The sequence below is a fragment of the Plecotus auritus genome, assembly GCF_963455305.1.
Source record: "Plecotus auritus genome assembly, chromosome: 7".
NCBI classification, from domain to species: Eukaryota; Metazoa; Chordata; class Mammalia; order Chiroptera; family Vespertilionidae; genus Plecotus; species Plecotus auritus.
In genome coordinates, this window is record NC_137774.1 from 90850364 (window position 1) to 90862428 (window position 12065).

General features: G+C 41.9%; 1 pseudogene across 1 annotated transcript; it reads right to left on the bottom strand.

The window, feature by feature from the left end:
• Window positions 1–2625: 2625 nt before the first annotated feature.
• LOC308254257 (large ribosomal subunit protein P1-like) lies at window positions 2626–3122 on the bottom strand (annotated as a pseudogene). Its single transcript has one exon. The product of its transcript is annotated as a large ribosomal subunit protein P1-like (transcript).
• Window positions 3123–12065: the final 8943 nt, after the last annotated feature.

Sequence of the window (12065 nt, forward strand, 5' to 3'; positions counted from 1 at the left end):
TCACATTTTGTTTATTCATTCGTCTGTAGACATTTAGGTTGCTTCCACTTCTTGGCTATTGTGAATAATGCTGTTATGAACATGGACATGCAGATATTTCTTAGAGATCTTGCTTTCAATTCTTTTTTTAAAAAATATATTTTTATTGATTTCAGAGAGGAAGGGAGAGGGAAAGAGAGATAGAAACATCAATGATGAAGGAGAATCATTGATTGGCTGCCTCTTGCACACCCCCTACTGGGGGTTATATGCTGGCATGTGCCCTTGATGGCCATCAAACCTGGGACCCTTCAGTCTGCAAGCCGACGCTCTATCTACTGAGCCAAACCAGCTAGGGCTTGCTTTCAATTCTTTTGGGTATATACCTAGAGGTAGGAATGCTGGATCATATGATAGTTCTATTTTTAATTTTTTGAGGAATCTCCACACCATTTTCCATAGTGGCTTCACCATTTTACATCCCTACCAACAGTGCACAAGAGTTCCAACTTCTCTACATCCCCGTCAACAATTATCTTTTGCTTTTTTGATAGTAGCCATCCTAATTGATGTGAAGTGATATTTCATTGTGGGTATTTTTTTGAGAGACTGGTTCAGAATTTTTATTCTCATATAATCACAATGTACATTTGGGAATGTGATGTAATTTAAATATTCACATCAGAAAAAAATAGTAAATCGATTAATTAATTCATAAGTCTTTTATGAGAGAAAAAGTAAATAAGGATGTTTAACAGAGGGAAAGGTTTAATGGAAATAGGTTGTCAATTTAGAAAACTTCTTTTCATCTTTTTTATCTTGACCTGTAGAGATTCCATAGATATATCTGATAAGTTTTAATTTTCCTCTGCAATATTTAGGCTACTTTTTTGAGATGTCAGTTAGTGCTTTGTGGTATTAATTTGCATTTCTCTACTGACTAGTGATGTTAGGCATCTTTTCATAAGTTTGTTGATCAATTGTATATCATCTTTGGAGAAATGTCTATTCAGGTCCTTAGCCCATTAAAAAAAAAGTCTTTATTGATTTCAGAGAGGAAGGGAGAGGGAGAGATAGAGATAGAGACATTGATGATGAGAGAGAATCATTGATTGGCTGCCTCTTGCATGATTGGGAATCCAGCCTGCAACCTTGGCATAGCCCTGACAGGGAATCAAACTGTGACCTCCTGGATCATAGGTTGATGCCAACCACTGAGCAATACCGGCCAGGTATTTGCCCATTTTTTAACCGGGTTGTTTGATTTATTGTTATTGAGTTGTAGTTCTTTGTATATTCTGAATATTAACCCTTTATCAAATACAGAGGTGGGCAAAAGTAGATTTACAGTTGTGAGTATGCGAAACACAGACTTTATTCTTATATTGTCATTGATTAATTATTGTGTTATTTTCCATATGAACAACTGTACACTACTTTTATCCACCTCTGAATATGATCTGCAAATATTTTGTCCCACTATAGGTTGTTTTTTTCACTCTGTTGATCCTTTGATGCACAAATGTTTTAAGTTTGATGTATTCGCATTTGTCTTTTTTTGTTGTTGTTGCTTGTGCTGTTGGTGTCATATCTAAAAAATCATTGCCAAGTCCAATATCATGAAGCTTTTCCCCTATGTTTTTTATAGGAAACATAGAATTTTCCTAGAGGGAACTTACAGTTTTGAGTCTTATGTTTAAGTCCGTTTTGGGTTCATTTTTGTCTATGGTATAAGATAAAGGGTTCAACTCCTTTTGCAAGTGGATATCCAGTTTTTCCAACACCATTTGCTGAAGGGAATGTCCTTTCTCCATTGAATGTTCTGGGCATCCTTGTTGAAAATAATTTGACTGAAAATTTCTCAGGGCTCTGTATTCTATTCCATTTAGCCCATTTATCTATCTTTATACCAGTACCACATTATTTTGATTACTATAGCTTTGTAATATGTTTTGAAATCAGGAAATGTGAGTCCTCCAACTTTATTCTTCTTTTTCAAAATTGTTTGGTCCTTGAGATTTTATATGAATTTTAGGATTAATTTTTCTATTTCTGCAAAAGATACCATTGGGATTTTGATTGAGATTGCATTGAATTGGTAGATTGCTTTGGGTAGTATGAACATCTTGACAATATTAAGTCTTTCAATCTATGAATATGGGATCTTTCCATATATTTGTGTCTTATTTAATTTTTTCAGCAATGTTTTGTAGTTTTTAATGTATAAGTCTCATTTCTATAGTTGAATTCTTAAGAATTTTATTCTTTTTGATATTTTTGCAAATAGAATTGTTTTCTTAATATCCTTTTGGGTTGTTCATTGTAGGTGTACAAAACCACACTTATTTATTTATTTATTTATTTACTTACTTACTTACTTATTTTAATCCTCACCTGAGGATATTTTCCATCGATTTTTAGAGAGAGTGGAAGAGAGAGGGAAAGACAGAGAGAAATATCTATGTGAGAAAACACATCAATTGGTTGCCTCCAGCACACACACTGACCAGGGCCCAGTCCAGGGAGGAGCCTGCAACCAAGGTACATGCCCTTGACCGGAATTTGAACCCGGGACTCTTCGGTCAGCAGGTCTATTCACTGAGCCAAACCTGCTAGGGCAAAACTGATTTATTTATTTATTTATTTTTTTAACAGAAGTCAGCTTTTATTGACTGTTACAAAAGAGCCAATTTAGTCAAAAAGACCAAAGCCCATGTCATCATCAGACTCCTCAGATTCTTCTTTCTTTGCTTCCACTTTCTTCTCCTCAGCTGGGGCAGCAGTGGTGGAGGGGGCAGGACCTCCTGCTGGTGCAGCACTAGCTGCAGGGGCAGGTCCACCAGCCCCTACATTGCAGATGAGACTCCCAATGTTGACATTGGCCAGAGCCTTTGCAAACAAGCCTGGCCAGAAAGGTTCAACATTTACACCAGCTGCTTTAATGAGGGCATTGATCTTATCCTCGGTCACCGTCACTTCAGGATAAGGGCCGAGTAGATGCAGGCGAGCTCTGAGACTGAGGCCATGGTGAGGGTGAATGCTGGGCGAGCGCTGCTCGGAGCGGTGCTAGTCGCTGGATGAAGTGAGGGCCTCACCCCAACGCGGCCTTAGCTTCCTCGGAAGAACCGAGCACCTTACCGGCAGCTGGGGAAAGGGGCAAAACTGATTTATTTTTAATTATTTTATTTAATTAAACATTTCCCCCAAATTTTTTGACATCTGCTTTTTTTGTGTGTTAAGTTTGTATCTTACAAATTTGCTGTATTCATTTATTAGTTCTAACAGGTTGGGTGTGTGTGTAATCTTTAGGATTTCCTACATATAAGATCATGTCATCCATGAACAGAGATAATTTTGTTTCTTTCCAATTTGGATTCCTTTTATTTCTTTTTCTTTTTTTTTTTTTTTTTTTTTTTTTTTTTTTTTTTTTTTTTTTTTTTTTAACTTATCAATGTTTTCTCTTTATTTTTTTTTTTTTTTTTAAATAAATCTTTATTCAGATTATTACAATTATTTCTCCTTTTTTCCCCCATATTTCCCCTCCAGCCATTTCCCACCCCACCTTCTGCCCTTACCTACCCCCCACTGTCCTTATCCATAGGTGTATGATTTTTGTCCAGTCTCTTTATGAACCCCCCCATACCCCTTTCCCCCTGAGAATTATCAGTCCACTCCCTTTCTATGCCCCTGATTCTATTGTATTCACCAGATTATTCTGTTCCTCAGGTTTTTATTTCACTTGATTTTTAGGTTCACTTGTTGATAGATATGTATTTGTTGTTCATAATTTTTATCTTTCCTTTTCTCTTCTTCCTCTTCTTTAAGAATACCTTTCAGCATTTCATATAATACTGGTTTGGTGGTGATGAACTCCTTTAGCTTTTTCTTGTCTGTGAAACTCTTTATCTGCCCTTCAATTCTGAATGATAGCTTTGCTGGGTAGAGTAATCTTGGTTGTAGGTTCTTGCTATTCATCACATTGAAAATTTCTTGCCACTCCCGTCTGGCCTGCATAGTTTCCGTTGAAAAGTCAGCTGACAGTCGTATGGGTGCTCCCCTGTAGGTAACTAACTGTTTTTCTCTTGCTGCTTTTAATATTCTCTCTTTGTCTTTTGCTCTTGGCATTTTAATTATGATGTGTCTTGGTGTAGTCCTCTTTGGATTCCTTTTGTTTGGGGTTCTGTGGGCTTCCTGGACTTGTAAGTCTATTTCTTTCACCAGGTGGGGGAAGTTTTCGGTCATTATTTCTTCAAATAGGTTTTCAGTATTTTGCTCTCTCTCTTCTTCTGGCACCCCCATAATTCTGATGTTGGTACGCTTGAAGTTGTCCCAGAGTCTTCTTACATTATCTTCAACTTTTTGGATTTTTTTTTTTGCTTTTTGCTTTTTCGGTTGAGTGTTTTTTGCTTCTTTGTATTTCAATTCTTTGACTTGATTTTTGTGTTCCTCTTGTCTGTTTTTGGGTCTCTGTATAATATTTTTTATTTCAGTCAGTGTATGTTTAATTTCTAGTTGGTCCTTTTTCATCTCTTCGAGGGTCTCGTTATATTTATCGGCCTTTTCTAGGATATTCTTAAAAAGCCTTATAACCGTGGTTTTGAATTCTATATCCAGTCGTTTGTTTTCCTCCATTTCTTTCGTTTGTGATCTGATTCTTAGACGCCGCATTTTCACTGCTTCCCTGAGTTGGTAGATTTGTGTGCTAGGTTTCCAATTTGGCCCAGTGGGTCTGCCTCCCCAGTTAACCTGGGGTGGACACTCTTGGTGTACCCCTTTGTGGACTGTGTGTACAGCCTTGTTGTAATTAAGTCTTTATTGTTGTTGGTATCACTGGGAAGAATTGACCTCCAGGCCAGTTGGCTGTAAGGATCAGCTGTGTCTATGCTGGGAGAAGTCCGGTGCTGGAGACAGCCTTATAGGATTAGACTTGCCAAATTGCAATAGCCTCTGTGCTCTGCTTGGATGGGGTGGAGTCTCAGTCTTGGCTTCCCATCAGCCTTGCCCTTGCTAGCACGTGTGTGCCTTCAGTCCTCTGCCTTCCCGGCTCCCGATTCTCTGCCCGAGAGTCCAGACTCCCCCCACAAGAGCGTGGGTCTCCGGGGGCTCGCCTGGAACTGGGGTTCACTGCAGTCAGAACAGGGGCTCACTTCAGTCAGAACTGGTGTTCGGTGCCGTCAGGAGCCTCTCACTCCCTTCCGCTAGGGAAAGCCTGTGGCAGCCTCCCGCAGCCTTTGTGCGCACTGGCGCGAGCGGACTTTCAGTCTTCCGCCTTCCCCGGCTCCCGAGTCTCCGCCCGAGAGTCCAGACTCCCCCCACAAGAGCGTGGGTCCCCGGGGGCTCGCCTGGAACTGGGGTTCGCTGCAGTCAGAACTGGGGCTCACTTCAGTCAGAACTGGGGTTTTGTGCCGTCAGGAGCCTCTCACTCCCGTCAGGAGCCTCTCACTCCCTTCCGCTAGGGAAAGCCTGTGGCAGCCTCCCGCAGCCTTTGTGCGCACTGGCGCGAGCGGACTTTCAGTCTTCCGCCTTCCCCGGCTCCCGAGTCTCCGCCCGAGAGTCCAGACTCCCCCCACAAGAGCGTGGGTCCCCGGGGGCTCGCCTGGAACTGGGGTTCGCTGCAGTCAGAACTGGGGCTCACTTCAGTCAGAACTGGGGTTTTGTGCCGTCAGGAGCCTCTCACTCCCTTCCGCTAGGGAAAGCCTGTGGCAGCCTCCCGCAGCCTTCGTGCGCACTGGCGCGAGCGGACTTTCAGTCTTCCGCCTTCCCCGGCTCCCGAGTCTCCGCCCGAGAGTCCAGACTCCCCCCACAAGAGCGTGGGTCCCCGGGGGCTCGCCTGGAACTGGGGTTCGCTGCAGTCAGAACTGGGGCTCACTTCAGTCAGAACTGGGGTTTTGTGCCGTCAGGAGCCTCTCACTCCCTTCCGCTAGGGAAAGCCTGTGGCAGCCTCCCGCAGCCTTTGTGCGCACTGGCGCGAGCGGACTTTCAGTCTTCCGCCTTCCCCGGCTCCCGAGTCTCCGCCCGAGAGTCCAGACTCCCCCCACAAGAGCGTGGGTCCCCAGGGGCTCGCCCGGAACAGGGTTTCAGTGCAGTCAGTACCGGGGTTCAGTTCGGTCGGGGGCTCCCTTCCCCCTTCCGCCAGAGAAAGTCAGCCAGGGTCTCAGCCGCCCTTCCTCTCTGCGCGCACAAAGACCCTTTGCCGTACCTCCAATTCTCTGTGAGCTTTTCTCCTTCCTTCTAGTTGTAGAATTTTCACTCAGTCAGCTTTCCTGCGGTTCTGGATGGTGTCCGTTCTGTCTTTTAGTTGTAGTTTTGAAATTGTTGTGCGAGGCAGCAGTTTAGGTGTTTACCTATGCCGCCATCTTGGTTTCTCCCTTATTTCTTTTTCTTGTCTAATGTTCTGGATAATATTCTGTAGTAGAAGTGGTGAGAATAGGCATCCTTGTTATATTTCTGATCTTAGAGGAGAAACTTTCAGCCTTTCTTCAGAGAGTATGATGTTAGCTCTGAACTTATCATTTATGGACTTTATTATGTTGAGGTCATTTCCTTCTATTCCTAGTTTGTTGAGTTGTTTTGATCATGAAAGGTTATTGAATTTTGTCCAATGTTTTTTCTGCATCTATTGAAATAATCATGTGATTTTTATTTTTCATTCTGTTAATATGTTGTGTTATATTGGTTGATTTTTATATGTTGAACCATACTTGCTTTCCAGGAATAAATACCACATGGTCATGGTATATCATCCTTTTAAGATGCTGTTAAATTCAGTTTCCTAGTATTTTATTGAGAATTTTTGCATCAATATTCATCAGAGATATTGGTCTGTAGTTTTCTTTCTTTCTCCTCAAAAATCAATCAATCAGTGTTAAAATATCTAGCTTTATTGAGGTATAATTGACAAATAAAGTTTGCATATTTTATTTGTTATATAATAGGATGTTTTTATATATCTATGCATCGTGAAATGATTTCCACAATCAAACTAATTAACATTTTAATCACCTGACATAGTTGCTTTTTTTGTGTGTGTGTGTGGTGAGAACACTTAAGGTCCACTCTCTTAGAAAATTTTAAGTATACAATATAGTATCATTGGGTATAGTCATCATGCTGTACATTAGATCTTCAGAACTTATTCATACTTCATAACTGAAACTTTGGACCCATTAAACAACATCTCCCTATTTCCCCTACTCCCTAGCCCCTGACAACCACGATTCTACTCTCTGCTTCTATGACTTCGATTTTTTAAAATTCCACATGTAAGTGATATCATGCATTAGTTGTCTTTCTGTGTCTGGCTTATTCTACTTAGCATAATGTCCTGTAGGTTTGTCCATGTTGTTGCAAATGGCAGGATTTCCTTCTTTTTCTTAGGGCTGAATTATATTCTATTATAATTGTATAACATGTTTCCTTAAAGTTGTTTCTATATCTTAGCTGTGTTAAGTAATGCTGCAATAAACACAGAAGTGCAAATATCTCTTCTAGATTTAATTTTCTTTGCATGTATACCCAGAAGTGGGATTGTTGGGTCATAGGAGTTAATTTTTAATTTTTTTGAGGAATCTCCACACCATTTTTCGTAGTGGCTGATCCAATTTACATTCCCACCACCAGTGTCCAAGAATGCCCTTTTCTCCACAGCCTCTACAACACTTGTTACCTTTTTTTTTTCTTAAATAATAGTCATTTTAACAGGTGTGAGGTGATATCTCATTGTGGTTTTGATTTGCATTTACATTACCTGGTGATGATGCTGAGCACATTTTCATATACCTGCTAGCCATTTATATGTCTTCTTTTGAGAAAAGTCTATTTGAGTTCTTTGCCCATTTTAAAATCAGGTTTTATGATTTTTTGTTTTTGCTATTGAGTTGTTTGAATTCCTTATGTGTATTGGATATTAGCCTATATACAATGTGTGGCTTGGAAATATTTTCTCCCATTCCATAGGTTGCTGGAAAAATTGGATACTAGATATTCAGACGTAGAAGAATATCCACAGTTTGTTCTTCACTCTGTTGATTGTTTCCTTTGCTGTGCAGAAACTTTTTAGTTTGATGCAATTCTACTTGTCTATTTTTGCTTTATCTGTGCTTCTGGAGTCATATTAAAAACAAACAAACATTGCTCTGACCAATGCCAAGAAGTTTTCCCCTATATTTTCTTTTAGTATTTTATATTTTCAGGTCTTCTGTTTGTCTTTAATCCATTTCGACTTGACTGTTGCATATGGTGTGAGATAAAGGTCCATTTTCATTCTTCTGTATCTGAATATCCAGTATCCAATTTTTTCAACACCAGTTACTAGTATGCAGAGACTATCTTTATCCATTGTATGATTTTGGCACCCTCATTGAAGATCAGTTGATTGTAAATGCATGGGTTTATTTCTGCACTTTCTATTCTTTTTCTTTTTTCTTTTTTTGGAAGAAATTTTATTTTATTTATTTTAAAATATATTTTTATTGATTTCATAGAAGAAGGGAGAGGGAGCGACAGAAACATCAATGATGATAGAGAATCATTGATTGGTTGCCTCCTGCACGCCCCCTACTGAGGATCAAGCCTGCAACCCAGGCATGTGCCCTTGACTGGAATTGAACCCGGAACCTTTCAGTCCACAGGCTGATGCTCCATCCACTGAACCAAACAAGCTAGGGCCTGTACTCTGTTCTGTTCCATTGGTCTATATGTCTGTTTTTATTACCAGAGCTTTGTGATAGCAGGAAGTGTGATGTCTCTAGCTTTGTTCTTCATGCTTTAGCTGTTTGGGGTCTTTTATAGTTTCATATGAATTTTAGAATTGTTTCTGTAAGGGAATGTGGGCTGAAGACCTCCTGTTCAGACATTTTGCTGATGTCACTTCTCTGTAGGTTTTTATTCTTGTGGTATCTTTGGCTTTGGTATCAGGGTAATGCTGGCCTCTTAGAATGAACTTGGAAGTGTTTTCTCCTTTTTAATTTTTGTGAGGGTTTCAAGAGGATTGGTCTAAATTTGTCTTTAAATGTTTGGTAGGATTCTTTAGTGAAGAAATCTGATCCTGGCTTTTTTTTTTTTTTAATTGGGAAATGTTTGATTACTGATTTAATCTCCTTACTTGTTATTGGTCTGTTCAGATTTTCTATTTCTTCAGTCTTGATTCAGTCTTGGTAGGTTGTATGTTTTTTGTTTTTTTAAAATAATATATTTTTATTGATTTCAGAGAGGAAGGAAGAGGGAGAGAGAGATACAAACATCAATGATGAGAGAGAACCATTGACTGGCTGCCTCCTGCATGCCTCCCACTGAGGACTGAGCCCGCAACCCAGGCATGTGCCCTGACTGGGAATCGAACTGTGATCTCCTGGTTCATAGGTTGATGCTCAACCTCTGAGCCAAGCTGGTCAGGTGGTAGGTTGTATGTTTTTTGGAATTTATCAATTTCTTGTAGGTTATCCAAGTTGTTGCCATGCATTTCTTTCAGTTTCTTATAACAATACATATGGTTGTACTTGGGGCCCACCCTGATATTATATGATAATCTTCCCAGGTCAAGACTCTTAATCACATTTGGGCTGTATTATGTCCCACCCAAATTCATACATTGAAGTCTTAACTCCAGTACCTCAGAATGTGACTATGTTTGTTGACGAAGTCTTTAAAGAGGCGACTAGGTTAAAATGAGGTCACTAGGGTGGAACCTAGACCAATAAAACTAGTGTCCTTATAGGAAGGGAGATTAGGTCACAGAAATGCACAGAGGGAAGACCATGTGAGGATAGAGGGAGAAGATGGCCATCTGCAAGTGAAGGAGCGAGGCCTGAGAAGGAACCAACCCTGCCAACACCTTGATCTTGGACTTCCAGCCTCCAGAACTGTGAGGAAATAAATTTCTGTTGTTAAAGCGCCCCCCCACCCCCCCAGTCTGTGGTACTTTGTTATGGCAGCCCAACCAGTCTAATACAGTAATATTTATAAGGCTCCAGGGATTAGGACCTGGATATCTTTGGGGCTATTATCAGTACACTTGCTTGCCATTTGTCTACCACAGTGTATAACTAGGGAAAGCAGGGAGTTTATAGATTTTGTTCTTAAAAGTGTCTATCCTTAAAGAGTTTATATTATGCTATGGAGAGTTAATAAAAAAAGAATGAAAATCTAGAGAAAAAGAAGGCAGGGGCAGGGTGAGAGTGCTGCAATGGGAGGGTAGAGTTTGCAATTTTAGGGGATAGGGAAGGATCTTCTGAGAAGATGACATTTGAGTCAACACCTGAAGGAGATGAGGGAGTCAACCACATTGATAGCTGAGGAAAGTGCATTCTGGGCAGGAGAGACAGCAGACGTGGAGGCCTGCAATGGGGGGCCGGCTGCCCACAGAAAGAACAAGAGGGCCCGTGTAACCGCATGGCCTGGTGGTGGGCTGAGTAGCAGGATGTGAGGTCAGAACAGCTGGTGCAACTCAGGTAGGGGCTTCTAAGCCATTGAAAGGCTGCTGGCTTTGTGCCTGAGTGTGATGAGAGCCATTGCAGGATTTTGAGCAGACACATGACCTGAACTGACTTATATTTTAAGAGAATTGTTTTGGCTGCTGTGTGGAGAGAAGGCTGCTTGGAGAGCCAGGGCAGAATCTGGGAACCAGTTAGGAAGCTGTGTAGTAATCCAGGCACTAGCTGCTGGCAGACCAGGGCATGGCCCCTGGAGGGTGTGAGAAGTGGCTGGACTCTGGATATCTTCTGAAGATAGTTTCATCACAGAATCTGCTGGCGAATCTGCTATGGGGAGCGGGAGGAGAGGACCTAGAGATGGGTCCAAGCTGCCAGCCTGATCCACTAGAGTTGCTATTTACTGAGCTGGGGACGGTGGGGTGGGGTGTGGAGTGGGGAACCATGCTATGCCTTGATGCCTTTGAGTCTTCCAGGTAGAGATGTAAGAACTGGCCTTGGGTGTGCAAGCCTGTAGCTTATGGGAGAGGTCTATGCTGGAGGTTATCACTTTGGGAGTTGCCAGTTCCCGGGTTGTGTTTAAAGCCACGAACCATAAGAAACCAAAGCAGCCATACTGCCCCCAGCTGGGGCTGGCCAACTTTCGGAGGCCAGAGAACTGAAGAGGGACCATAAGGGATATTTTTGTTGAAGGAATAAATGAATGAATGAATGAATCTCCTTTGCCACTATTCTTGGGAAGGCTGTCACTCCTCACTGATTGCCACAGCAACCCCCTGTGGGTCTCCATGAACCCACCCCCTACTAACTTCAGATTCACCTTCCATCTTTTCTTAGCTCTGCCCTGTCTCACTAGGACACTCTCACTGTCCTGCCCTCTAGGCCTTTACACGGGCTGCTCTCTCTGCTCGAAAGGCACGACCCTCCTCCCTGATTTATTCTTTGACTGATAAATTGCTTTTTGCACTCTATTAGCCTCTAGGAAGCTATCTCTGAGCATCATCCCATCCTCTTTATCTTTTCATCCCAACTCCTTCTGGCACTGCAGAGGTCCTTTCGGACAAATGCAAGATAGTCCAGTCTGCCTACTCCATCCACACTTCCAACAAATAGCTCCCTAGCCACCCTTCTAACTTAGGGGTGTGTCACTGGCCCTAGGGTCTGCCCCAGGAGGTCAGATGCAGGCATGAGGCCATGTGGTCCCTGGAAGTGGACTTGGTGGTTTGGGGAAGGAATTCCGGAATCTGGTATCCAGAGCAAAGTCTAGAAGGGAGTTGTAGGCATGGCCCCAGCCCCATGGATTTCTGACCCCAAAGGGAGGGGGATGTCTCTGCTGATGGGTGCATCTGAGAATGATACTGAGTCTCCCAGTGCCACCTGACATTTGTTATATTTTATTTTTAAATGAAAGTTTTAGTTTTTAAAAAAATATATTTTTTTATTGATTTCAGAGAGGAAGGGAGAGGGAGAGAGAGATAGAAACATCAATGATGCAAGAGAATCATTGATTGGCTGCCTCCTGCACACTCCCCACTGGGGATTGAGCCCTCAACCTGGGCATGTGCCCTTGACTGGAATCGAACCTGGGACCCTTCAGTCCGCAGGTTGACGCTCTATCCACTAGGCCAAACTGGACAGCGCTGTTATGTTTTATAAGGA